Source organism: Maylandia zebra, linkage group LG14 (assembly GCF_041146795.1).
Source record: "Maylandia zebra isolate NMK-2024a linkage group LG14, Mzebra_GT3a, whole genome shotgun sequence".
NCBI lineage: Eukaryota > Metazoa > Chordata > Actinopteri > Cichliformes > Cichlidae > Maylandia > Maylandia zebra.
This window is the reverse complement of record NC_135180.1, coordinates 30,433,558-30,461,553: the sequence shown is the minus strand read 5'-3', so window position 1 is coordinate 30,461,553 and position 27,996 is coordinate 30,433,558. Positions and strand designations below refer to the sequence as shown.

The 27,996-nt window shown below is 38.0% G+C and overlaps 1 long non-coding RNA gene across 1 annotated transcript; it reads left to right on the top strand.

Moving 5' to 3' along the window:
• Positions 1–67: 67 nt before the first annotated feature.
• LOC143412489 (uncharacterized) lies at positions 68–27,250 on the top strand. Its single transcript, XR_013093001.1, has 4 exons — positions 68–151; positions 3,087–3,235; positions 6,456–6,588; positions 26,927–27,250. It is a non-coding gene; the product is annotated as an uncharacterized LOC143412489 (long non-coding RNA).
• The last annotated feature ends 746 nt before the right edge of the window (positions 27,251–27,996 follow it).

The following is a 27,996-nucleotide window of genomic DNA, read 5'->3' as shown; positions in this document are numbered from 1 at the left end:
GCTATAGTTTTTCAGCTCACAGCCCGACAACACAACAGCAGAGAGAGCACAGACTTTAAGGCGGCGAGGCGTGATTGCGGGTGCCGCTCAGGTGCGTCCGACTCCCATGCAGCGGAGCTGCAGACCACGCCCCGCCACACACATTAACCAGGTAAAATACATATTTAGGCAGAATTTTGCAAATATCTATTTTTCATTTTTTAGCAGCATAGTGCTTCTTTTCCAATTACTTTTTAAAAGTCAGGTCAAGGCTCCAAAAGCCCAAAGGCGATATAAGGGGGGCGGCTCACAACAGTTTTTGTTTGCTACATGGATCATTTTAGTTCAGCTGGGTGTCTTTCCTTTTGTTATATTTCTTTAAGAGTTCAAAATGTGTTAATTACATAAATAAAATATAATTTTCTCATTAGCACTTCATGGATTTAATAAGCAACACACTTTAGTTGTTCACACAAAACATAAAGGTAAAAACAATATATACAGTGTTGTCTTCATTTTTTTTCTCTCACTTGTTATTTATTCAAATGTCTTTGATGTGAATTTTTCCCTCGCTGTATTTATTTCCTTCTTTTTTTTTTCTTTTTTTTCTTTTTTTTAATTTTTAGTGTTATCTTCATTTTAGACGTCAAAAAAATTTTGGGGCTCCCAGTGTTTTCTTCTGCGTGGAAACCGGGTCCAAATGGCTCTTTGGGTGTTAAAGGTTGCAGACCCCTGGGCTAAGGGATTTGACCGGACAGGCTGAGCCATGTTGTTTTAAGCTAGCATTACCCAAGAAGTTAGCCAATGTTATTGGCTACTCTTAGCTCCAGAAACAAAGGAATCTTTTTCCCCCTTTTTTACCCACATTGCAGAAGCATAATAACATTATGACTGTTGCAATGTCGAACCTGTTGAATTAATTATTGGATAGGTCAATGCAAGCTTTTTCAGTTAGTTTTTTTTAGCTACATTTTTATAGTATTTCTCCAGCTAAGTGCAAGAAAACTTACATTTAAACCGGGTTAAAATAGACTTGAAAAAACAACAGAATTGTCTTAACTCTTCATTGGATGGATTCAACAAAGTGGTGGAAACATTGCTCGGAGATTTTGGTCCTTGTTGAAATGATAGCATTACACAATTACTGCATATTTGTCATCTACATAATTGTGATGCCACCACATCCCAAAGGTGCTCTATTAGACTGAGCCCTGGTAACTGTAGAGGCAATTTGAGTACAGTGAAAGTAGTACCTACCATATAAATGTTACAGCCTTTAAAAAGACTCATCAGCTTTTTTCCAATTGTCTGTTGTCCAGTTTTGGTGAATCTGTGTGAATTGTAGCCACTCCTGTAAGCCATCAGCTTTAAGGTTTGACAAGTTGTGTGTTCAGAGATGTTCTACATTTGTTGTAGCAAGTGGTTGCTTAAGTTTCTGGTACCTCCCTGTCACCTTGAAACAGTCTGGCTATACTTCTGTGAACCCCTGCATCAACAATTCAGAGATCCATCCAACATCCAGAGGAGCTGCCATTCACTGGATGGTTTTTCTTTTTCGGACCGTTCTCTGTTAACATTAGAGATGATTGTGTGATATAATCCGGTCATTTTGACCGTGTCTACATGACTACACTGAGTTGCAGACATGTAATTGGCTCACAAAATATTTGTGTTGACAAACATTTGAACAAGTGCACCTAATAAAGTGCCTGATAATATAGTGTCTGTATTTGTGCATCATAGGCAAATACCCCAACTAAGTACAATAATTTGACAGCATGAAAACAAAAAGTAACAATTATTTATTCACTCATGAATGTACACTGAATGTACCTTAAATTTCAGTTGAAATGCCGCTTCGTGGTGTTGGAGATTTTTTTTCTCATTTACTGGTGATGGAGGCTATGACTAATGTACCTATTGGACAGCAGCTTGCAGTCAGCAGGGAGACTGACCTTCAGCCTCCAGACCTGGATTCAAGTCCGTGCATCAGCTTATGTTTTTGAGAAAGTTCCAAAATTCTTAAAACCTGGAGCGTTTCTATTATCCAGGTGACCTCTGTTCTTACCACAGTGCTGAAAAGGGCAATGACGTGGTTACAGAGGGTTGACAAATTAATGTCATCACCTCACTGATAATGACGTGAACCCTAAAGTAATACATCAGAATTACAAACACTGCCAAAATGGTTGGTTAAATTACAGGAGCCTGTCTGTCAGTTTAATATATGTCTCAAATTCCCAATACTACCCTGAACAATAGCTGTATTATACTGTGTGAGACATTAACCTCTCCAATTGAGCTGTGTAACAGACAGAGGCAGAATGGGTAGTTGGACAAGTGCTTTTGAAATGTAGAGATGGATTTTGTGCTGTGTATTGCTTACATTATAAGAGAGTGGTGAGTTCTGTACTTATATTAGTGATGATAACTATTTTGGCATGATTTGATAAACCTCTAAATGGTGAACTGCCTGTTATCATTTTTAATTTATTCTAATTTTACTGGGTCTAGTAATTTAACGGTTGACATATATGCCAGTAACAAAGAGAAATATACATGAGAAAAGCCAGTGATGTCTGAATAGTTGGTCTCACTTGTTCTTCCACTATTTTTTGCTGCTCTGATATATTACCACTATTTCACAGCCATTTTTATCTTGCTTCTTTTGATTTAGGACAGGGACTGTTATACAAAGCATATCTGTTTTTGTTCCCCTTACTGTGACTTTAATATGTTTTCAATTACTTTGTACAAAGAGAGGTTATAGGGTACGCTGTCCAAGCTTCAAATAGGTTCTGCAATCATTGTAATTTAAGTGCACCATAGCCAGGCATGTGATTTGAAGCTCAAAAGCTGAAATGTGGAGAGAAGTTGAATAGAAAAGGAAACGCCAGCACTTGGGGAATTTGAAATCAAATTAGTGTAACTCTGCAGCTTTTACTTTGTGCATGCTGGTTTACAATGAATGCAGCTCCTGACAATCTACATGATCAATGCAATCTGTCTCGCTTTTTCTTTTCTTCTTTTTCCCATCCACTGGTTTTGATCTCCTTTTTCTCTTTTTTTCATTTTTCCCATCTGTTTCTCTCCCTCTGTGTTTGCAGAGGTTATTTGGCTGGTGCAAGGAAAGAGAGCTGTGGCAGTTGAGTGTGTACAGATAAGGCGAAGGGAAGAAAGTCATTCAGGCGGTGAGCTTCACTCATTTGTGGGATATACAACTGAAAGGCTACACAGAGGTGCAGACACTGTGAAGGTACTGTGTTTGTTAGTGTGTGTGTATGTGGTTGTGTGTCTATTGTATTTGGGGACGAGTGTAAAGTAGTACTAACTGCAGCACTTGTGGGCATTTTTAATCATTTCTTGTTTGCAGCACTGAAGACTTTTAGTTGGATTGAAGCTTTCCTTTTCAGAGACTTAAAAAGTTAGTTTTAAGTTCAAAGGAACATGTGTGGTATTTGTCAACTGTCATTATTTTTTAAGCTAAGTCTCCACATAACTGTCTTCAAGGATATCTGCTGTCTTTTCATTTTGGGTCTTCAGCTAAAAAGCTGTCTTTTCACTTTTGGTTAATATTCTGTTATTTAATCTTACTCTTACAAGTTAGGGTTATTATGGAACATTGGTATACCGAAGCTATAGTACTGTGTGCTCAGTATAATTAACTGTAGCCTTGAAATATTTTATTTCCTTTAAAAATGCGATTCTGGACTAAAATCATATTATTGTATTATTTATTCATTTTTCCTATTTCTGCTCAAATCTTAAGCAAAATAGTGATATGTTTATGAGTCACTACGTTTTTCCATGTTAGAAATTATATGCCATAATCAGTGGGCCATAGATATCATAATGTAAGTGGTGTGATAAAAGCTATTTGAAAATTTGCAGCACACTCATTTTCTGGTAATTGTGGGGATCAGAGGAACTATAAAGAAAACACTGATCAAGCATCTTAGTGCACCAATAAGGCCTTCTTTCTAATGTGGAGATATATTGAACGAAAGCCAGCGACAATATTTAAAATGTCTTGGAGGACTTTTTAAAACCACTGATGAGTTTTTTCTACTTACATTTACATGTAAGAAAGAACATTTATCCACAAACTTCGTAATGCTGAAATTTATTAAGTAAGTTGAAATTTAGTGTTATCTTCCAGTTCACACACAGGATGCAAATCTCAAGCATGGATTGGAGCTGTCACGAAAAACAGAGGAAATCAGTTTAGGCTTAAGGGAAAGAAAGTTGATGCTCACAAAGTAAGAGATGGATAAACAAAGCTATCACGACATTTTCAAGTGTCAAGAACTATAGTGAGAAATATCATCAAGAAATTCACACAGTGCAGAACATGCCTGCCAGAGCAAACATTTCAAAGACTCTAGTCTTGTTTGAAAGAAAACTAGTGAGAGATGTGTCTTAAGACCCCAGTACAACTGGCAGCACATGAGTGAATCGCTCAGGCAAGTCGGGAATTGTGGTATAAAAGAAGACAATCAAAAGAACCCTACACAAGAATGGATTCCGAAGTTGCAGTGCAAGAAAAAATTCCACTTCTGCACAAGAAAAAACCTGCAAGCTAGACTGAAGTATCCTAAGGACAATCTGGATGGAGAATCTGCATCCAGATTGTCTGACCAAGTGCATCCCTCGGTCAGATACGATGAAGCTAGAGCTAGAGCTCTTTGGCCATAAAGACTTGAAGCCCATTGAAAATCTGTAAGTTGAACTGAAGACCAAGCTCCATGCCAGCAGACCATCAAATCTGGAGGAGCTTGAGAGATTTCCCAAGGAAGAATGGGCGGATTGCTCAGGAGATGTGTGTGAGACTTGTTGAAAACTTAAAAATAAATCATTGCAGGCTGTTATCAAAAGCATGTTATCACACTTTGGATAACAGCATCAGTTAGCTGATGCTAACTGACTGTTAGCATCAGTGGGTTTAATAATTTTAACCCTGGTAGTTCTTGTTTTTTGTGAAATAATTTTATTTTTGCTTGGAAAGTAAAATAATGTAAGGATCCAAAATAAAACTAGGATGTTTGGAAAAGCTGTGTTTAAAAAAAATCCTTGCTCTATTTAACAGCACTTAGGAAATATTTGAGGAAAGAAATTTCATTTCATAGGGAATCCTAGCTAATTCTTCCTTAGCTGTACTATATGTTGCAACTTTTCTAATCCTGGCACAAGAAGACAAAAAGAACGTTCTCGTTCTTTTTCTGGATTTCTGTGAGGGAAATGAGACTTTTCCAACCCAGAAAACACACTAGTGAACATCAGAAAACACACTAGTGAACATCAGAATATGAAATTCAGAAAAAAAAGAAAAAAAAATCTGCAGGTTTACTTGTGTTTATTTTTCTTGCTGACTTTCTCAGGAAGCATTGAAAACTGACTCCTTGCAGAACTTAGCAATTAGGTGAGAGTAAGTTCTCTTTTGTCAAATATGTTGTGTATGTGTATTATTACAACGTATAGGAGTTTAGGTTTCAATTATATATAACCCTATAATAGTCACAACTCTGACTATTACAAGTTGTAATTACATTAAATGTTCAGTTCTCCATTGTGGTTTTTGTATGTTGGATTAAGCAATACTCTACCAGACTGATGTGTTGTAATGGATGGTGATCAAGATTGTCTTCATATTGTTTAGTATTTGCAAGTCTTTTTTTTTTTTTTGTCTAATTATGAAATGGAGCCAAATCATCTTTTTCTTCAGTGTCAAGATTTGAATAAATGAGTGCATAAAAGTGTTAGGGTATTGATTTTATTCTTCCTTTGAAAGCTCGTTGTTAAATGTCAGAATGAATGATAGCACTTAGTATACCTTGCCAGATAGTGTCCATGAGTTATTAAAGTGGGAAGATGGAGCTTTGCCCACATTTTACTTCACTTCATTGCTTAGTGAAGATAGAATATGTGTCTTTGCAGATATAAACACAGTTATGAGTATGCATCGTTTAATTAAGAGCAAGTAATAATAAGTATTTAATAGTGGTTATATACCGCCCAACCTCAGCTTTATTATGTATTTATTAACACATTAATAAATCTTACACAGCCAAGTAAGTTGCAGATTATCATTTGAAGTGTCTGCTATGATCAATTATGATTATTATTGTTATTGTCTTGTACTACTGTTGTCTTTTCAAGTAACTTAGAGGTACTGCTGGATTGAAATGTTTAATCATTTCCTGATGGTCTTACATTTCGAAAGCACATTTTGTTTGTTTCAGATTTCACATTATTTTTATGTATATATTTCTGAATGTCTTAATTCATCAAATTCTACATTTTATTAAAGGTAAACTGATAGATTTTATCTGACTTAGAACAATTGTACAAGTATAAACCTATATTAATACTGTGCACCCGTGTATTATGGGCACCTTCATCCTGCAGCTGTTGTTTGTCCTGAACTGATTTTTGTACCATAAGTTAATTTCAGCTGTGATATTGTTATATTTTTCCAGGTATCAGAAGGTACCATGGTCACAAGAAGCTTCAGTACTGCAGGATGCAGAGCTCTCACAGTGTGTGTAGCGCTTTCCCACTTCAAACTTCCTCTCATTTTCTGTGGTCACTTCCTGGGTGTCCATGGTCAAGGTAAGAAAACCCCCCCAAATTAAACTCTGTTTCTACTACACTGTGCTATGAGGCAGGAAACATGAAAAGGACCAGCTTTTATTTATAGTTCAGGACCACTGTAATCAGAAGAACATCGGTGTTTCCATATACAATCATTTATATTTCTTAGTAAGGCCCTAGTGAGGCCTTTCCTGCCCTTCGACTTGCATATATCAAAAGCATAGGGAAGCATGGGAAGCATGGGAAGAACTCACCTCTCTCACACTTTCTGCTTCAATTGATATCAAATTTGTTATTTATAAAGTATCAATTGTTCTCTGGTTCCAGGTGGATGTGTTTTATTTTGCATTGTATTGTTGGAAGGTCATTTTCACTTGAATTTTTTAAAAATTCATTTTGGTCCCAAAACACAATAAGAGTAAACTTAAAGACTCTGCAACATCATATCCTAGGTGGAAGCACCAGTGACGCTATATGATGAGGTATGTAAGAATAACAGTTTGAATGTTGTTTTATATTTTGATAGATAAGTAATACAGCATGTTAAAATCTGTACATAATCTGTATAATGTGCAATAGCACACTATATGAGATCCATAGTGAGCTGCAGAGCAAATTTAATCCCCATATCCTAGAGAGACAAGGCCACTATGCCCTCTGCTGTCAAGGCACTCCACTGGCTTCCATCCCTCCCTGTGACTGGTGTTATTTATAGCATGGCAGGAATAGGTACACTAACAAGTGACAAAAGCTTAAAATATACACGCACACGTATACACACTCACATATTCTGAAGAACAGACACTAGTGCACACTAGTTCCAACTTTCAGGGGTGGTAAGGGGCAGCAACAAGGTTAATGCATGAGAATCGAGTGCGGGGTATTCAGTCTTTATAAAATTAGCTCTGATTAATGGAGCTCAGCTGTGGCATGTGCCAGGGTAAAATGTGTGGGAGGACAGATGAGGACATTCCACACCAGAAAAAATAATTGATCCATCTTAAGAAGCAGATATTAAATACTTGCCACAGTTCAGTTACTATTCTTCTTTAAACTGCTTTGTCTGTCACAGTAATACTGAAACATTTTTACTTAATGCTATAATCCACACTTGCTTATCAGATGCTTGCTTATCAGACAAAGAAAGCTTCCCACAGATCTTTTGACCTTAAACCCTGAAAGTTAGTTTTATAATTGGCTGAAAGCTAAAAAAAAACAAAACGTGTTTGTGGTTGACATCTGGTTATTGGCTTCCCATGCTTCTATGCCTTCTGTTGAGGATATGGTATTCTTGTCAAGGTGAACTGCCTGCTGCAGAGACACAGGCAGGAGATTTAGCTTGTTCTCTGTGCTGCCAGTTTGCTATGCTCTTCACATGTAAGTAATGACACATCACATTATAAATAAATAAATAAACTGAAATAACTAAATCTAGTAGTTTTTACCCCTCAGTCATAAAAGGCTGATAGGGTATGGTAGTCAGCCTACTGGCCGGGCGGGCGTGTGGGCAGCGTGGACACCTAAGATTTTGAAAGTAATAACTCGAGAACAAGGCGACATAGGATTATCAAATTGATGCAATAGGTGCAGCTAATGAAAATCTTGGATGAGTTTGAATCTCAATGAACTTGACCTCAAGGTCAGAGGTCAAATTTTCTGAAAATGTTGTGAATGCACTAACTCAGTTAGAAAGTCATCTGGGCTTTTCAAATTGATACCAAAGGTTAAATCTTGGACAAGTTCGAATCACGGTGTCCTTGAGCTCAAGGTACAGGTCAGAGGTCAAGTTTTCTGAAAACTTTGTGAATGTGATAACTCGGGAGCAAGGAGACATATTTTGAATTAGTGTGTCTACTAGGAGGCTGAAGGGTAGCACTGCCAGTTGCTATTTTTTGACTATAAACATTAGACACTAAAACCACCAACATGGGTCATGGACTGCACTCCTTTCCTGCAGTTCTCTGCAACCTGCCCAGTTCTCCATGGTTATAGTTGTCTTTATAGTTGTGGCTCTAAAGTTAGTACAAAGCACAGCAGCAAAGCTATTCACCAACACTTCACTTGAGTCCTTGCAAAATTACTTTGGCTTCCTATTCACTACTTCGTCTTTTTCTAACTCGTCTCTTTAGGGGTCGCTACAGCAGATTATCTGCCTCCATCTCACCCTATCCCCAGGATCCTCTTCTGTCACACCAATGCTCTGCATGTCTTCCTTCACTACATCCATGACTTTTCTCTGTGTTCTTACTCTTTTCCTCCTGCCTGGCAGCTACATTTTCAATATCCTTTGCCCAGTTAATTATCTTTTCATTGCAAAAGCCATCTCAGCCTTGCATCTTTAACTTTGTCTCCACAGCTGTGCCTCTGATGTAGTCATTTCTAATACTGCCCAGTTTTTGTTCACTCCGAGTTAAGATTTTAGCTTCTTCAATTCTGCCACTTCAGCTCAGCCTCCTGTCTTTTTGTACACATCATAGCAGATCTCGCTACCATCTGGTAAACCTTCCTTTTAACTCTATTCTTCAGCCACAAATCACTCCTGAAATTCAGTTCACCCTGCTTGAAACCTGCTTGTACATTCTGTTGCTGTGAATTGTTGACCCCAGGCATTTAAACTCATCCACCTTTATTACCTTTGCTCCTTGCATCTTCACTTTAATCTTCACTTCAGTGCATGCTCCACTTTATTTCTCAGAACAATAACTGATTCACCCTCAGAGTGGAGAATCAATTACAAAGGGGGGACTGTGTATTCACCATTTCTTTGGAACAAACTTTCTTTTATCATTAAATCAATAAAAGCTGTTCCCCATTTAAAAAAAAGAAAACAAAAAACGCCTGTGCAATTTGATTTTTGTGTAATTTCTTATAATATTTTCTTAAAATTTTACTCTAGCCTCTTTTTCACTTGTTTGTATTTATATTTTTCTTTCATTCATTTTATGTATTTTGGAATGTTATTATGTGTTTTTGTAAAATCTTTGAAGCAACTTATAACTTACACATGACTTTGGTCAGTATTATTATTATTGTTATTATTTTAGATCTTGCTGATGATAGGACAGCCTTCATTACAAAATATGTATAAGTTAGCCAACTAGGTAAGGTTATGCTGATTACTATGAGGTCAGAATGATGCCTTTGGCAGTTCCAAGTATACAGTAAGTAGTCCTGTTGTTTGTTTTATTTATTAATTTTTTTTAAATATCCCACACGCTCCAAAATTTACTATATGATGAATAAACCTCTTTTAAGAAAAATGATGAAATATGCAATATGATTCAAAATGACCACTTTGGCATTTTCCAGTGTAAACACTGTTTTGTAAGATAAGCATTTTTGTCAACACACTGTAATACTTTTGGCTGATGTAAATCAGCGTCACCCAGAGGTATGAGCTCATGTTACTGCTGCACTCATTCTTAATTGCACTGGTTAACTGCATCATCAAATAGCCTAAAATAGGAAGTGTACTGTATGCTCATCTTGTGCCATCATATAAAACTGTCATGCAATTTTAATACATCCGTTATAGTAATTCTGCCAAGTCACGATCTCTGATTAAACAATCAGTGTAAATGATATGCAAGTAATTTCTTAGACACACTGGACAACCCCGGGAACAGCACTGGAGGCATTTCAAATGCTTGTAATGTGCCAAAAGACAACTCTGCCTTATAAGTAGCAGTGGAAGCCTGCCAACCACCTTCCAGATTGATTCTTTTCATTACCAAGAATAAATGGTTATAGAATCTATGAGTAACGTTGTGACTGGCACTGAAGACGCTAATGTATTTAAGTTGAGTGTGGGAAAGTAGAGTTTGACAGCTAAACAGATTGTGTCAGGTGTAGTGTTTTACATTTACACAATGAAAAGTGCCCAAAGCTGCAAGAGGGGACATCGAAAGGCTTCACTGCACTGGCACTGCTCACATTTTTCAACCCCTTCCCGTTAGTACTCTTTGATTTGCAGTGCTATATATTTGTGGTACCAATCAGCATATATAACAGTAGCTGCTTTAGCTTTCGTGTAATATGCAAACACATTCTTAAAACATCATTGCAAGAAACTTTTTATATAATTATCCTGTTTACTGTATGTTTTATTACAGGAGAGAATTGCAGTGGTTTAGTTATTTCTTCATAGCTTACTTTCTTGCTTATATTAAGTAAACATACCAGAGGGTACAGATAGAGTCAAGATACAGCTGTGGCTGTCGTACCATTTGTCACTGCAGGCATTTATTTGATCTAGACGCCTGGGCCAACCTTCAAAACCTTGAGAGAGCATGGCAGACATTCAAAGCGGGAGCATGGTGGTGCAGAAATAAAACAGGCCTGTAGCCTTTCTGAAAGAACACCTGTAATAAGTGAAGCAGAGTCCTGGTACATTTGGCACTACTTACAGAAATCCAACTCTGTGGTAGATCAGTATGACAGTGGGAATTACAAAACTGTCAAAAGTAGTCTTTAAGCATGAGCATGCAGCATTTGCTGGGCAGGCTCAAGTGATAATTACAGGATTGTGGTACTTTAATTTCTGCTGGTCTCTAAGCTTCAGAAGTGAGGGGCACACACAGCACACCCAATCTGCTACTTGTGTTATAAACACAAAATCTCATCTCAATACAAGCCAGTAATTTTACTGCTCGAAGAAACAGGAAACCTAGTCTTACGTGTGCCTCAGTGGAATTAAATCAGAAAAATCTGTACCATTTATATTTCTTACTTTAGGTTGTTGGTTGAGGACATCAAAAACATCAGAAGGGGAAAAAAAATGCAATTTCCACACTAAATGGCTATTTTAATATACTTTACAGCATCAGTGCAGGTCTTTAAGTCCAGATTGAAAACCTATTTTTATTCCCTGGCTTTTAACTCTGTAGGAAACTGACACCTTCTTATTTATTTTATTGTTTGTAATGATTTTATGGTATTTTTAATTTGGTTGTTGTTTTGATCTGTGTTGTTCAGCACTTTGGTCTGCCTGGTGTGTTCTTAAAGTGCTATACAAATAAACGATGATGATGATGATGATGATACCAGTGTATTCTCAACTATGTTAGCAGACACTAGTGATAAAAGCAGTCAAAGCAGTCAGCTGTATCGTCAGCTACTGCTAACCCAAACAAGTGCAGCAGCACAAGAAATCCACATGGAAGTTTTGATCTGCTAGTAAAGAAGCATCAATTTTAAATACTGAGTTTGACAAGCAGGCATCCCAGTTGTGTTAGCGTGTATCTTAGTTAGCAAACAAACCAGGATCCCTCATCTGCTTCTGTGCACACTGCTTCTTTTTGATTCTGGTCATCTTGTTCAAGTTTCCTGCTGCAGTGCCTGCTCTTCTTTTAGTGACCTTTTAAATGTGCTTATGCAGTGTAATTTTTCCAGGAGCTTTTTTTGGCTTTCCTAAGTTACAAAGTCCCAAAACAGGAAGTTGTAAGGTGGAAATGGAAATGAAAGTGGTTCCATACCTAGTTTATTGTGTCACATAATACATAATATTAAAAAAGGACTGTGGTGCTAAATTTCTCTGTATTGTTAATAAAGCCATTTAATTCCCCCTTATCTGCTTTTAAAGAAACTTATTGAATAATATTGATATTAAGACTCTTTGTCATCTAATAATACATGTTGTTGCTTTGAATGCTGTCATTGGCGTCGCCTGTGAAGACGTGTCCACTTTCATTAAAACACTAGGTGGCACTATTGCTTTGTTTCAAATTAGTAACTATTTTAGGTAGAAATGATGTGTCAAAAGGACAGGGATTTAATTATTTGATAAGTACTATAAGGTGACTTAGTCTATAGTGTTTATTCCTTGAAGTTGAATCCTTTCCTGAGATACTTTACTGTATTCATATTAGTTTTCATTTGAAAGGTAATGTAAATCAAACCTCTTAATATAGAGAGATTTTTACAGTTTAATGCTTGATATTAATAACAAATTTGTTTAACAGAGATGCTGTGCTGTTGAGAGTGGGGTGATTTTCTTCCTTTTGTTTTCTAGACCTCTGTGTCTGCAGTGTGTCTTATTTTTTTAATGAAAGTGTGGAGTCATCTAACATTCATTAGCCCAAACACTGGTGTTGTAGTCAATTGAAAAAGCCCACAGCTCAGCAGGGTGCGGCTCCATTACAACACAAATGACTTCAGAAAGCCATCTTACGAAAACCACTATTTAGGGAGTTCATTTAGGATGCCTGGTTGCACTTGCTTATTCTGATGACCTTAATGTCACTGAGCCAAAACACATCACGGTGGAAGGGTTTTTGTAGCAGTGTTTATTTTAGGAGACTGACTGGTGCCGCTGTGTTTTTCATCTGCTTCACTCTGATTTACCAATGTATAGGGTCATGAAATATTACGGACTATAAAAGTCATGGCACATATACCGCCCAGTACAGAACTGGGGGAGTGAAGTCTCAGTGGACTATGTCACAGTCACAGCCTGTGACTCCCTGCACAGAGCAAGCCTCATTAAATCTGGCTTTACGCTTCCCACCAGCAACACCTCTTTTACAACTGAAATTGCTGTGATAGTAATGTTTATTCAGGAATAAATGATATAAATGTGACACAGTAATTTTGTGTTATGAGGTTGCAGCCTTTAAATTGTTTTCTCGAAGAGTCGCAGCATAAAAAAAGACATTTGAATTTGAATTACATTTTGTCATTCAGCTAGAAACTCCTGCCCAGATCAACCTCAGCGACTAGTTCGTCTGTATCATAGGAAACTAGCAGTGAGACGTTCAGGGGAGGAGAGACAAACATTAGCTGCAAAACAAGACAAAGCGAATTATTGTGGCACTCCTGGAGACAGTGTTGCTATCACACTCTAGTCATTTTCTGTCCTCTCTTTGTGAGCTTTTCTTAAATCGAATTGTATCACATAATAATGTCAAGATGGACCTCCTAAAGTTGTTATGGAACTGCAGATGTTTAGGTGTAAAAGGAGATCCAGAGACCATGTGTGAGGGATTGTGTAATTCCTTTTGTGGCTCGTGAGCTTTCTAAAAGCGGATAAAACGAACCTGATTCGATGACACCACCAGAATTTGCACATACGGGAAATGTGCAACATGGCATTTTTGGAGCCAGAGTTATTCTTGCAGATCAAATTCTAACTCTACAGCTTCAGCTTTTGTCAGTTTAACATATCTAATATAGGCCTCCTATCATAGATTTCTAATCCATGTAGACTAAAGATTCCAGCGAGATTTGTTTTTTGCTGTCTACCTTAAAAGAAGTAGTATATAATAAAATAAATCAACTTGTGGATGGGTGTTATCATTTCTATTTCATTAGATTCTTTTCTGCATTTGATAATTACTTAAATAACATTGACCAAATATTTGTTCATGTTTTACATTTAATATTTCTTGTATAAACACTAAAGTTATGGTTTATAATTCTACTGTAATGGCATCCACATAAAGGTCAAGCCCATAACCCTCTTGAGAAAAACAAGATGAAAAGTGTGCAACAAAAATAAATACCTACAGCTATAATGGAACAGGTTTCTGTAGCTTTACCTGTCTTGAGGGAAGCATTGAAGCTGCAGCATAAAAGGTCTAGTGAACCTTGTCATCTTGCACAATGACCCCTGCATTGTGTTCTCTTGTTTAATGCACCTTTTCCCCTGAGAGAGCCCGGCTTTCATTGACCCATTGTGATCCTGCAGCAGTCGTACCTGTGGGCTCAGGAATTAGGTATGTTATTGCATACTCTTGAGACACCAATTATGGAGATCTTTCGGTTTTTGAAATCATACTCAGTACTTGTGCTTTTGTGACTCTGACTGTGCATGAGGATTTATTTGTGTGCTGCTCTTATAAATTTAGCTCTGTTGCCAAGTGGGAAGACTCCAGATGTCCTCTGAGTGTTTAAATGTTTGTCCTCTGAGCATGATGGTGTTGTGGCGGGGGGTGTGGCTGCATGACTGGGCACCTGCTTTGGTGCTAGCATTGACACTGTTCTTCAAAATGACATCTGAGGGAGGGACCTTTCTCCATATGCATCACAGTCTCATCAAGTCTTGCAGCCTGCCCCAGATTAATGGAGCTGAGAGCTGATTATGCAGGGCTGTACATCATGTCTTTCTAACTGCCTGCTGCTCTTTCTGCTTGTCAATGATCCACCCTTCTAGAGTCTATGCTTTCATGGAAAATGTATTCTGTTGCTTTCAGAATGAAAAACACCTGTTGTTTACTCCCAGACGTATGATATGTTTGAGCAGTTTTCATGTAGTTGTAGATAAAACTACATGGTTGGTGAATCTTCCTACTATCCTTATGGTTGCTACTACTATGCTGGTACTATAGTCACTTGTAAAGATGTCTGCCAAGACCATACAACTTGGAAATTTTAATTGGAATTTGAAAGATGTGGTTTTTGCCACATGTGGGAACTGTAGTTTCCAGTATTTTATTGGACACCTGTTTTTACCCCCAGAATTATGCAATATTATATTCTTAAACAGTTTGTTATTAAACTGTAAAGAAAGTACCAGTTTGGTAAAACATCTCCACCTTTGTAATTGATATACATAATTGTAAAGCCATCTATCAAACACAGTTTAAATACAGTTTTTAAAGCACTTGCACCATATTGTATCCCTTAGTTGACAGGACATGGACATAGTGTGGGTCTAGGAGGTTGGCATGGCATCCTTTAGGTCATTTGGGTTGTGGGATGGAGCCTCGAAGGTTTGGTTTGTTGCAGTGTATTACGTGGATGCCCAGTCAAAATTGAGTGCAGGAAGTCTGGATGGCAAGTAAAATATCTTAGACCGTTGACATGTCCTTTGTTGATGTTGAATAGTTTGTGCACCACAGGGCACTCTGCAACTTTGACAAGTTGTGATAGTAAAAACAAGATTATTTATAAATGGCATTTTTCTTTTTGCATAAGTAAGGATTAGGGATGTTCCTTTGGACTAGTTTCTTAGTGTTGGGTCTATGCAGGGGCCTCCTCCAGGTAGGACATGCCTAGCTGGAACACTACACAGGAGGCGCCCGCTCACCCACCCCCTGCTTGGGTTTTATCATTGTCCTCCTGGGAGAGATCTTGATTATTAGGGAGTACCATTTAGGTGGCATGTGCCGAGGTAATACCAACGTCAGTGCCAGGCTTCAAGGTTTCAGAACATTGCCACATGATAATGAAATGGTCGTATTATTCAAGTAGTTTTAATCGTCTGTCAAATCAGTGTACATCATATAAATGCTGGGGGATAATATGCAAAGTATTTGATGAGTAATTTGTTAAATGTGCTGCAACAAATTGTATTTTAAAATTTTGCAAAACATTAAAAGGTACGGGATGTATGGCATCTTGTAGATTTAATTCATGACAGTGTCACACTAGAAATTGTAATTAAATGGATTGGAAATACTAATATACAGACATTTTAACTCTGAAGGCCTTAACTGCTGAGTTGGGTTACCTGCATGTGTAAATTACCTCAGTCGCGGCACCCCGTGAGCCCAGCCCAGTGTGGGGGATGGATTAATCTTCCCAGCACATTATTGAATGTGTTCCCTTGCTTGGGAGCAGCCGATAAATTGTGCTTGTCACAATGGCCCTGCACCTGCTCTCCACAGCCTTGGAATTTCTAACAAAGCGTCACATTTCTGAACATAGCACTCAGGGACATAGGGAAAAAAAACAGTCACAACATGGATAGAAAATGCTTGAGGATGATATGAAGTGTGTCATTTGGAGGTTTACCAATAGAACCATAGCAAAGCCAGGTAGAGAAACCTAGTTGTTATTTTACATGGCATACTATACTTAATGTGAACATCAGGATTTTAAAATGTAATTATTTAGAGATAAATAATGGTGTGGTCTTAAAAATCAATAGTAACTGCCACTGGACTATTTTGAGCAACATGGGTTGCATAGTCAATGAAATATTCTTAGCAGTGACATTTTATATAACCATTTAGAACAAAATTGTTTACATTTTGACATCTAAATTAGCTACTGTTGTCTATTTAAAATCACCGCTGAATCCATATCTTTGGAGTTGCACAATTCTGTGTTACTCCTTTTTTTTGGTGTCTACAGCAATACTGCGTTTTAGTGTCTTGCTGAAGATATGTGTTCTGGCTGCTGATGTTATTGAATGTTAGTTTGGATGTAGACTCCTACATACACTGGCCTTTGCAACTATAATGTCTGCACATGATTCATGCAGACTTGAAATTCTTGGCTATTAACAGCTACAAACAGTCCACAGAGCAGAATTAGCCAGCCAGCTCAATCTGACACGCTTAAACACACATCGACTATGAATATATTTCATTTGGAAACAAACGCAGAAGAATGAATGGACTCCCTTTACATCATTTGCACTGCTCAATAATTGAAACAGCTCCCACAAGTATATTTTTTCCACTGATCTCCCCGTACCTCTTTTCATGCAATTATTGTCATCCAGATCAATAGTCAGTACACTCCACTGAGCGCACTAAAGACTATTGACTTTACAAAAGTCTTGGAATTTTTTTTTCCACATTGCTCTTTTTGTTTAGTTGCTGATTCAACAACTTTTCTTATATACTAAGCACATTGCATAGCTTCATTTGAGCCTGAAATGTTATGTCCATCTGTGACTTGTACTAATATGCAGTGTGGTGTAAAATTTCAGTGTCACCAATAGGGGGAGCTTGCACACTTGCCATCGTATTTGTTTCTTGCAAGCTCTCTTTCAGTCCTTCGTCGAGCAGTTTTATTCATGCCATCCCATGTAGCCCTTCTGTAGCCTTTGTTTTTCTCTCCACCCAAAAAGGTCACATGCTGTATATTTTCCGTGATAATTTTTATTGTTTTGTCACATTAGTGCTTGGTGGTTTGCAGTGCTCAGACAGCAATGCTTATTTTGCTTCATTGTGGAGTCACTAAACAAGACCACTGACACCAGTTGTCAAATGAATTTCACTACATCTCCTACTCCATCTTCACCTTCGTCATTCATGTCTCTTTGTTTTTCACTCACTTCTCTCTCTGCGTTGACTTCCTACACCAATACCACCCATCCCTATTTCCCACCCTGGCTTCACTCACGCAGTTTCATCCCCAGAGGTGAAGAGCAGACTCCTATAATTACCCAAGTGTCTGTGAAATGAATCATTGGGCGGCTGATTGAGCTGCATGATGGGAAACATCCATCCTGAGTAGTACGACTGAGTGTTCTCCGCCCTCTACCCCATCTCTCTGCTGATGCCCAGGGCTGGCACGTGTGCATACTCATTGCCACCGCTGAGAGAGAAAGGGTGTGGTCTGCAACCGCTGCATGCTGTACTAGAATCCCTGACAGCTGACAAGGAAATTTAGTAATCATGAATGCTCTTACATAAACAACTCAAGCGACACACGGATTACTGCGCTGGCATGATTGCAATTATAAAATTGTGAGACTGTGCAAAGATTTGAAATCATGCATGGCATAATTGCATGGCCCACCTAATAAGATGCACATGTGTGTTCGAGAGTTTCTTTTACCTTCTTAGTCTCTTTGGTTGTATAATTTGAGCACAAGCTCCTACCTTTAGCTGTTTATTTAGAGGCTGTGCACACTGTTGTGTGACATTTCATTGTTTTGAAAAGAATATGAGGCTTATCCTCGTCCTTTTAAGTTCATTTTGATCCCTCACATTACCCAAGACTGAGTAAAGATACCAACAGTTTTTGATTGTTTTGATTAAAAAAAATAGAAAGATAAAATATAATAGATGGTTATCCAGATCAAAGAAGGTAAATTCTTGTTCACAGTTTGACTTTTCTTGTCAGACAAACATGGCAATTTCTGCAAAGCTCAACCTAAAATAAATGTTTATTTTGTTGTGGTTATTGGTCTGTACTTGTACTTTATTATTGTTAAATTAACTATCCAAAAGCAGTTTCTTACCACAGTTACTGCTGAGTGTAGCAAACTAAATATGTTTATTTTTATGTGCCAATAAATCTGAGCGTTTGTGACAGAGATGAAACAGCATGTGCAAACTAAGTGCCTATTTTCCTTGACTGTTACCAGACTAGATACACCACAAAGTTGCAATCTCTTCCTAATGTTAAATGGATAAAAGGCACCACTTTTCAGATCTTAGATAAAGGCAGAACTGTTTACTTGGGTCAGGTGACTTGTTAGCAGTAAATGTTCTTTCAACTTGACAACATGATCAGTCTCTGTGGTGGCTCCTCTCGCAGCTTTCCAAGTCGACAAAACCAGATCATTGTGAAGTCACCTGATGATTTCCCAGGAGGAATAAATGACATGACTGTTTACATTACTGACTAGTATAAGTTCCTGGGGACTTAGTCACCTTCAGATGTAATAAAACCTGCATCTTTAAAGCTTCCTGACAGATACTCAGCACACCCTTAGTGTACACATTGGAAGGATTTTAAAACATCATCAACATTTTTTTTAAATGTTTATTTATAAGATTTTAAGTTCAAAGTTACATAACGTCACACCAGACAAAGGACATAAGATTCAAAAACAATAACATTTAAGCACAGAAAAAAAAGAAAAGAAAAACCAGAAACCAAACACGCAACAAAAAAAACCCAACAGGAAAACAGGAAAGAAAAGGAAAAAAAATTATATAAATAAAAAATAAATAAATAAATAAATAAATGAATTAAAAAAAAAAAAAAAAAATACACCGGTTAGCCAGTACAATTCAAAAGTTCAAAAGAAACACCATTGTACAAAGAAGATGATCTTCTGTGTGAGTTTAGACAGGGCAACAGAGAGTTCACCAAGACCAAAAAATGTGGGAAACAAGTCCAGGAAGGAATCAGGGCCCGACAGAAGTGCAGTTTCACACAAACACAAAGTGCAGTCAAATGGGTTAAAGTTTATGTTGAATTCACATTAATATGATTGAGAAAAGGGCCCCAGATTCCGACAAACTTAAAATGGGTGTCAGCCAAACGATAACGAACCTCTTCAATATACAAACAAGCAATCATCTCACGTAGCCAAACCCTGAACAATGGAGGAGATGGTGATTTCCAGGCTCTAAGAATAAGTATTTTAGCTACAATCATGCCAAACATTAAGGCTTTCTGAAGAGGATGTCTGAGTTTCAATATCATCAACATTTTTATGCAGTTTACTTTCACTCTTACGTTCTGTATTTAAAGAGAAACACTCTTTAGTAAAAACATTGCTACACTAAGCCTTCATGGTTTGAAGGCTGTTGACACAGACAGTGTTGACGACTCTCTGTGTGCCAATGGAGTATATTGCATTATACAGTAGATCCAGCTGAAATTATGCCTTGTACAGTATGTTACAGTAGTATGAGGTAGCTTCATTCAAGTTCAGTTAATAAAACACGTATTTCTGTTCCAAATTTCTTTTAACGTTGATTTAAATAATATGTTTGTGGATTAGTTTTGCATCAACTTCATATCGTCTATTTACTGTGGATGACATTGTATTGAATATGAAATAGTATGCAAGGTCCTGTTTATTCCTGCATCCTGTTATGAGTAAGTGCTGTGCCAAATGCTTAATTTCATGCATCCACACATCGAGAGAAAGTTATTTCAATACACTTTTGGAGTGGCAAGTCCGCAGTGCAACTTCAGTCACATTTGCGCTCAGCGCTTTAGCTTAAACTCAACACTAAAGCTTTGGTTTGCTCTGTCAGAGCTCAGTGCGGCTGCTGCTTTGATGCTGACTCTGTGCTCACAGAGACGAGGAGAGATAGGGGCACAAACAGTGTGTGACAACAGCCCTTCTCTCTGACTGGCATTAGACATGGGACTTTATACTGGGGAGAGGATGAGTGCTGTGACAAAGTCAATAGGACAGAAGGGGAATGGGACTGCATGGGCCTGATTGTTTAATTAGACTTTACTTCATGGCATGCCAAGCCAAATGAAAAAAAGGGGGAAAAAGTACTGGGGACAAAAGTCTGATATTCTTGGCCAGAACTCATTCTCACAGATTGTGATGGGCTCATGAGATTCTGGTGAGTTGCTGATAGTGTTGTCATTGTAGAATTAGCACTTGTGTTCAAAGCCAAGACTTTTCATATAAACAATCACATTTTTTTACATCATTTTTATTCATGCTTTATGAACTTGCTAGCATAGTCATGTAGTGTGACAGTGTGCATTTACTAATATTTCCTACACATTTCACTATATCGGACAGTGTATTAGCCACCTGGTATAACTCATTGGTAACACCCATCTCTATCAAGGATTGAGGTAGCTATTGATACTTGGAGCTCCAATACTCTCACTTTGGGCCAAGAGGACAAAGCTTTAGTTTGCTGCCACTGAAATCTACATTTTTTACCCTGCCTGGCAAGTGTGTAAATGACAACACTGTCTCGCTCTCAGTCAAATAAGAGCCAGACAAAACTAGAAATAGGATAGGATAGGATAGGATAGAACTTTATTAATCCCTCGGGTGGGTTCCTCTGGGAAATTCGACTTCCAAAAAAGCACAGCAACGACCGAAGTTACAGTTACAGAATTGTTATACACACACACACACACACACACACACACACACACACACACACACACACACACACACACACATATATATAAATACAGAGACAAATATAAATAAAATATACAAAGGGGATAAATAGAATAAATAGGAATAAAAAATAAAAATACAAGTGAATTGCACATTTCAAGTATTGAGTCTATTGCACTGTTTACTATTTACAAAAAGTATTGCACAAGGTATTGTACAGTGACGTGAAGAGGCACTACAGCTTAGTTGTTCCCCCCTCCTTTGTCCTCCTGTTTCCCCTCCCTCTCCCCTCCAGAGAGGAGTTAAACAGTCTGATGGCGTGTGGGACAAAGGAGTTTTTAAGTCTGTTAGTTCTTGTCTTGGGGAGAAGCAACCTGTCACTGAACAGACTCTTCTGATTGTTTATGGCCGTGTGCAGAGGATGCCCAGCATTGTTCATAATGTCCAGCAGTTTCTTTAATGTCCTTTTCTCTGCCACTGTCACCAGAGTGTCCAGCTTCATGCCGACCACAGAGCTAGCCTTCCTGATCAGTTTCTCCAGCCTGGATGAGTCCTTCTTTGCTGTGCTGCTCCCCCAGCACACCACAGCATAGAAAAGTACTCCAGCAACCACCGACTGGTAAAACATCCTCAGGAGCTTCCTGCAGATGTTAAAAGACCTCAGCCTCCTGAGGAAGTACAGTCGGCTTTGGGCTTTTTTATACAGGTGCTCTGTGTTGCATGACCAGTCCAGTTTATTGTCCACCCACAGCCCGAGGTACTTGTACTTGTTGACCACCTCCACCTCCTCCCCCTCTATCTGAACCGGCAGTGGACCTTCTCTGGACCTCCCGAAGTCCACAACCAGTTCCTTAGTCTTTGAGGTGTTGAGTTGCAGGTGGTTTGTGTGACTCCATGCGAGTCACACAATGTTTGTGTTGTTTGTTAGTTCTGATGATATTCTGGCACATACAGTCAGGTCCAGAAGTATTTTGAGAGTGACACAGTTTTCTGTAGTTGTATCTCTGACACCACCAAAGTGGTGGTAGAGGTCGTCATCTACTAATCGGAAGGTTAATGGTTCGAACTTTGACTGCTTTAGTCTACATGGCAAAGTATCCTTGGAGAAGACACTGAACCCCAAGTTGGTCCTGAATTGTTCAGAGTGTGAATGTTAGCTAGGTAGCACATGGACGGAGAAAAAAAAGTTGCTTGTATGAATCTGTGTGAATGGGTGAGTGAGACCGCGTTTTGAGTGCTTAAGTAGAAAAGTGCTACGTACAGTAAGAACCAGTCCATTTTTCAATCACAGCGGATTTGAAATTAAACAACTAAGATCTGATTGATGTACAGACTTTCAGCTTTAATTCACTTGTTTTAACAAAAAATGATTAACCATTTAGGGGTTATAGTCAGTGTTTATATCAATATTTTTTTGTTATAAACTCATAGTTTATAACAGACTGGCGACCTGTCCAGGGTGTACCCCGCCTCTCGCCCTATGACAGCTGGGATAGGCTCCAGCGCCCCCCGCGACCCTGAAAAGGATAAGCGGAAGCGAATGGATGGGACTCATAGTTTATAACATGACAAACTAACATTGTACACAAGTTGTTTACTTTTAACTCAAAGGTTAAAACAAGTCCAGAGATCTATTAACAGTGATTGCCCCAGCGACTCCACAGTAGGAACAGGTACAGGTAGAAATGATGGTACATTTCTACAAGTCTGACGACTCATCACTGGTTTTGTTACACTTTGACATTCAGGCTACGTCCACATGTACCCGGGTATTTTTGAAAAGGCAGATTTTCTATACGTTTGCACCTTTCGTCCACACGTAAACGGCGTTTTCGGTCACTGAAAACCGAGATTTTTAAAAACTCCTGCCAGGGTGGAGATTTTTCAAAACTCAGTTTTTGCATTTAGTGGACGAGGAATACGGAGAAAACGCAGCGTCAAAGGTGTGCGCCTTTTTTGACGTCGCACTGTGCGCCACGTTATTATTTCAGTGAAATGGATTTCTACAATGGTGGACTTAGACAAAATACTGTTAACTTTACTCTCTGCAGTGTTTACATGCTTACATATACAACACAGTTTCTGTCCCTCCACACATAGGACTCAGTTCTGCTTCTATGCGCCATCTTTGTTTACTCTTTCCCATCCAGGTTTCTAGACTTCTGATTGGCCAACATTTCTACACGGTTAGGAATATATTGCCACCTGTTGCTTTGGCATGTTCCTAGCAGCGCTTTCCTTCATTTTTGCGTTTACGTTTGGACAGGATTAAAAAGAAAAAACGAAAACGGAAAATCTCAGTTTTCAAAAATGCCCGTGTGGACGTAGCCTCAAGCTTTGGCTGCTTGTCAGAGGTCAGTATGTACTCATGTTTAACATCATTCTGGGTTGATGTTCTTTGTTACAAGCTTTGTGTTAGCAAATTGTCTTTGCATATTATTACAAAGAGTTGATGTCTTATTAGTAGACCCAGTTGTTTCTAGTTGTTTCTAGGCACGGTTTCCCATCATGTTCTTGTTCTTACGTACAATAAAAATACCACTTATGTTCATATTTCCTTAATTGAAATTTGGATACAGTTTTTCTCCTCCTTCCACATGAACTAAAATCAGCTGATTGTAGCACAAGTTTATAGAAAAAAAAAGATTAAAAAAAAGATACTTAGTCATCGGTCTGTCCACAAGTTATCTTTACTTGATTCTTCTGATTATAGACCATTACATCCACCTTTTCATAGGTGATCTTGTCACAGCGTTTCCTTGATGCCATATTTTTGTTAACTTTTAACTTAATAGTTAATAGTGTCACTATTCAAATACTTTGACCTGGAAGTGCAGTTGACACATAAAATATACAAGAAAAACAATTCTTTTAAAAGTCCTTGTTACTTACCCAGACAGCAATAAAACATAATTTTCGTAGACGGATCCAAAATCAGTAATTCACCTCAGTGTTGCAGTTTCTTTTACTGACTTTCAGAGGTGATTGGTGTATTAGCCACCTGGTTTGCCATATGCTTTGTGAGTTGACAAAAAATGACACCTGAGTAGATGAACTTTCTATATTTTTCCACGTCTTCATATGAATAAATAAATAAGTAAATAAAACAAAAAACCAATAAAGGGACAGTCCTGTGCAACTATATAATTTACAAGTAGAGAAGTGTTGAAAGATGAGATCCGTATCTCTTGTCCAGTATGCTCTGCTAATGCAGTGCATGTGCATGTTTGTGGACTTTGCTGTTTGACACAAAGAAGTCCAGCTTGTATATTACATCCTTGTTCCAAGGTATTTTTTGACTGTATTATGGCTTGTATCTCTCCGCTGAACATATCCATATAAAAAGACACTGGGTATTTCCCCACAGGCTACTCTAAATATACTACTTTTCTGAAGCACACCTGTTTTAGCACTAAAGATTGGGGAGAGAGATTCCCACCTGTCCTCGGAAATTGACAGTGCTGTGTTGTGTGACATCTCTTTGCTGTTACTGGGTTCTCTGGGTAATCCAGTGCATATGGAGCAGTACCCTGACAACTGCAGCAGCTCCCCAGCAGCCTGAGAGAGCTTGCAACTGTGCAGTTGATAGAGTATACCTGACTATTGTCATTGCAGTTACCTCCACCTACACACACTTCAACACAATTTCTTCCAGTCATCACAGCCTAAAGAAGAATGATTGAACTCTCAAATTATTAAAGTCCTTCATATGCCCTTTCTTCTTCCAAGCTTTATTATCTGCAGTATTTTCCATCATCTGGATTCAGTGAATATGCATACTTCTTTTCCAAAGGGGATGTTTAATAAGAAAAATGAAGAAAAATGTTAACATCCGCTTTTATTTTAATTATTGCCTTTGCTTCTGCTGATATGGTATACACCATATCTGTCTGCAAGAAGGACCATATATTACATTTTTTTAATAAGGATTGTGTTCTGAAACAAACAAAAGATATTACTTCTTGTTTTTTTCCCTATGTTTAATGCATTGCTTTTTGAATATAAGTGCTTATGAGGCCTGATAAGGTCTGAGATGTGTGACACAGAGTGTAATATCACTGCTGTGGCCATCGCTTGACTAGTCTGAAATTGGGACAAAATGCCTGCAAGGATAAGCTTCACAAAGCAGTTTGAATGTGACAGCGTGAGAGAATTGGCACGGATTTATTGAATTTTCAGTAGGATGTGGAAAAAAAACACAAACTAATAAAACAACATGAGCTTTTTTCCTATAGGGCCATATTTATGACTTTTTGCCATCTCAATAAGAACTGAGAGCTACGGGTTTGTGCATTTGTCTTTAGGCTATGTTGTAATTATGAACCCCCATCACCCTGCTAAGGAAGGGGCTGAGAAAGGGCCAGTCACGCTGCATCTAAAATGACTTTGGGACTGCCTTTATTCTGCTGTCATGCTGACACAGTTATATTTAGTCTTTCTTTTCATTTGCTTTCCTTCAGTGGAGGATAATTTACATATGCTGTGCTTCAGAAAGAAAATACAGAAACAATAGAAGTCTCTTTAATATGAGTACACCAGAGTAACATGTGTGGGTGGGAGTGTGAACAGAATACAAATATTTGCCCAATTAATTGTCTGTGTATTGTGGACTATATAACATGGTCACGTTTTTACCCATTTGGCCACTTTTGTCAGTTATAAGAAGTAACTCATTGCTACCTTTTAGTTGTGGTCCTGTTTGCGTTCATGGTAAACTTGAAGTGTTAAACTACTTTATTAGACCATTATTGGGATTGCCATCCTGCATTACGTCCCACATGGGAAAATCACATTTTGGTGACTGTTAGTTGGTCATAAAGCTCTTTATGGCTTCTTTTATGTTGATTGTGGTCCACAAGGAAGCAGATTATGGACACTATTAGTTAAAACTGACTCATGTACAGTTTGCTCATTTAATTATATAGGGTAAAATCATTTTTACTTTCTTGCTTGATTATTTCTATAATATAGATAAACTAATATAATATATTTTATATATATATTATATATGTGTGTGTGTGTGTGTGTGTGTGTGTGTGTGTGTGTGTATAGTAGCTTTTTGAATGTGTACTAAATTTGTGCTAAAATTGCACAGATAGTATCTGACACGGGGTGCTTTGAGTGCAATCTGACCTCAGTTTTCAGTTGGTTAAACTCTGACCAAAGTTTGACTGACAGCTTGTATATCAGCATAAAATAATTGAACTAAACAAGCGGCTGCACCAATTTGATCGATATGCACTGTTAAACTGCACAAATGCAAAGTTAGATGTGAGGCAAATTATTTAAAGCAGCATCAAACATTAACATTGAAGTGTGTGTACTAGAACTTGCCTGTAATTCTCTTGATTGCAGGATCTCAAGTATTTCACATGGCACCATTATGGTGATCTACGCCATACAGAGCAAGACATTTCAATTGGATAGAAAAGCCTCTTCCTTTTCCACATTTCCTCTTTTTAACAGTGACAACTCTAATCATCAGAAATTGATATTTTAAATGCCAAGTCTTGAGCTTCATTAAAGTGGTGTCAGGGGCAATAATAAATATCTTTAAAGTAGAAAGAAATGTGTTTAATAATGACTTTAATCTAATTCATATCAGCATGTTCTCTTGGGGAAACTGTTTAATTTTTATGATTTACACATAGTTCCTTGTCTGGAGGCGAAAATGAGCAATGGCCCATATTTTTGTTAGCATGATATGAAAGCATTAATTTTCACCCACAAACCTGACAGAACAGGGCTCCTAGAGGCAAGTTAATACAAAATGATCACATTTTCACTCATAATCAATATTGGTCAGTGACAGTAGTCTCCTATTTTTCATTCCACCAGTTGTCTGGAGAGAATGATATGTGGCTCTTTCCTGGTAAAGGGCCCTCTCAGCGACTTGGAGATGGAAATGGCGTTTTTAACAAGTGGCCTGGGAAGCTATTGATTATAGTGCCATTTCTGGAGCTGCAGTTTCTACGCCCTGAGAGCCTCTCCAGCCTTCTACGCCGGTTGGTTCTTAACAGTGTGAAAGTAGGAATGTTGAAACTGTTGCCACTGTTGTGTGATGCTTTATTTTCAATATTTGCTGTGCAAGTTGGCTTTGTGGATTTGTCAGTATCTCCAGTATGTTGTTAGTTGAGGTGACCACTTATTCATTTCTTTCATTTTCTGGTTTTTGATTTTCTGTTTTTTTTGTTAGTGGGATGAAAGTCATTTTTAGTGTTTGGAACTATTAAATTGATTTATACTATTTTCCTTAGCTAATTACTAATTACTAATTGACTTTTCTAATGACTTTTACTACCATTGAGCTTCCAGTTGTGTATGTTACTGTGGCATGTACAATCCACATAAATGTTGTCGTAAACCAACCCTAGGCCCCCAGCCCCAAGGGAACAATGGTCCTAAGCAGCAGCCAGCTCCTCTAGCAGAAAATGCTGAGGGCCACCTCAAGGAACAAAACAAAGAGACCTAAACTTTGATGTGCAATCTTACGCTGAGAGGCCACAGACACAGCTCATAACATCCACAGCTACCACTTTTAACAAGGAACCTTAGAGGTGTCATTGTCGTGCTTGATGGGAAAGGCACACGGAGGACCTAAACATTATTAGGTAGATACTGATCAGTATATATGTCAGGATCTTGGCACACCTACTTAGTACAAAACTAATATTGCTAGATTATTTTCATATTTAAAAAAGATAAAAATATCAAAATAAAATGTCATCAGTGATTCAGGATATAAGAGATGGTGATTTTCAGCCCATCCTTGTACATGCATATAGTAAGGCTAAAATAGTTTTTCTCTTGTAACTTGGGCGTAACATGTAAGTAGACCTCAGGGCCTTATTATTGACCATTATTAGCTGTTTGGCATTTATAACAACTGAAAAATGAAAAATAAACTA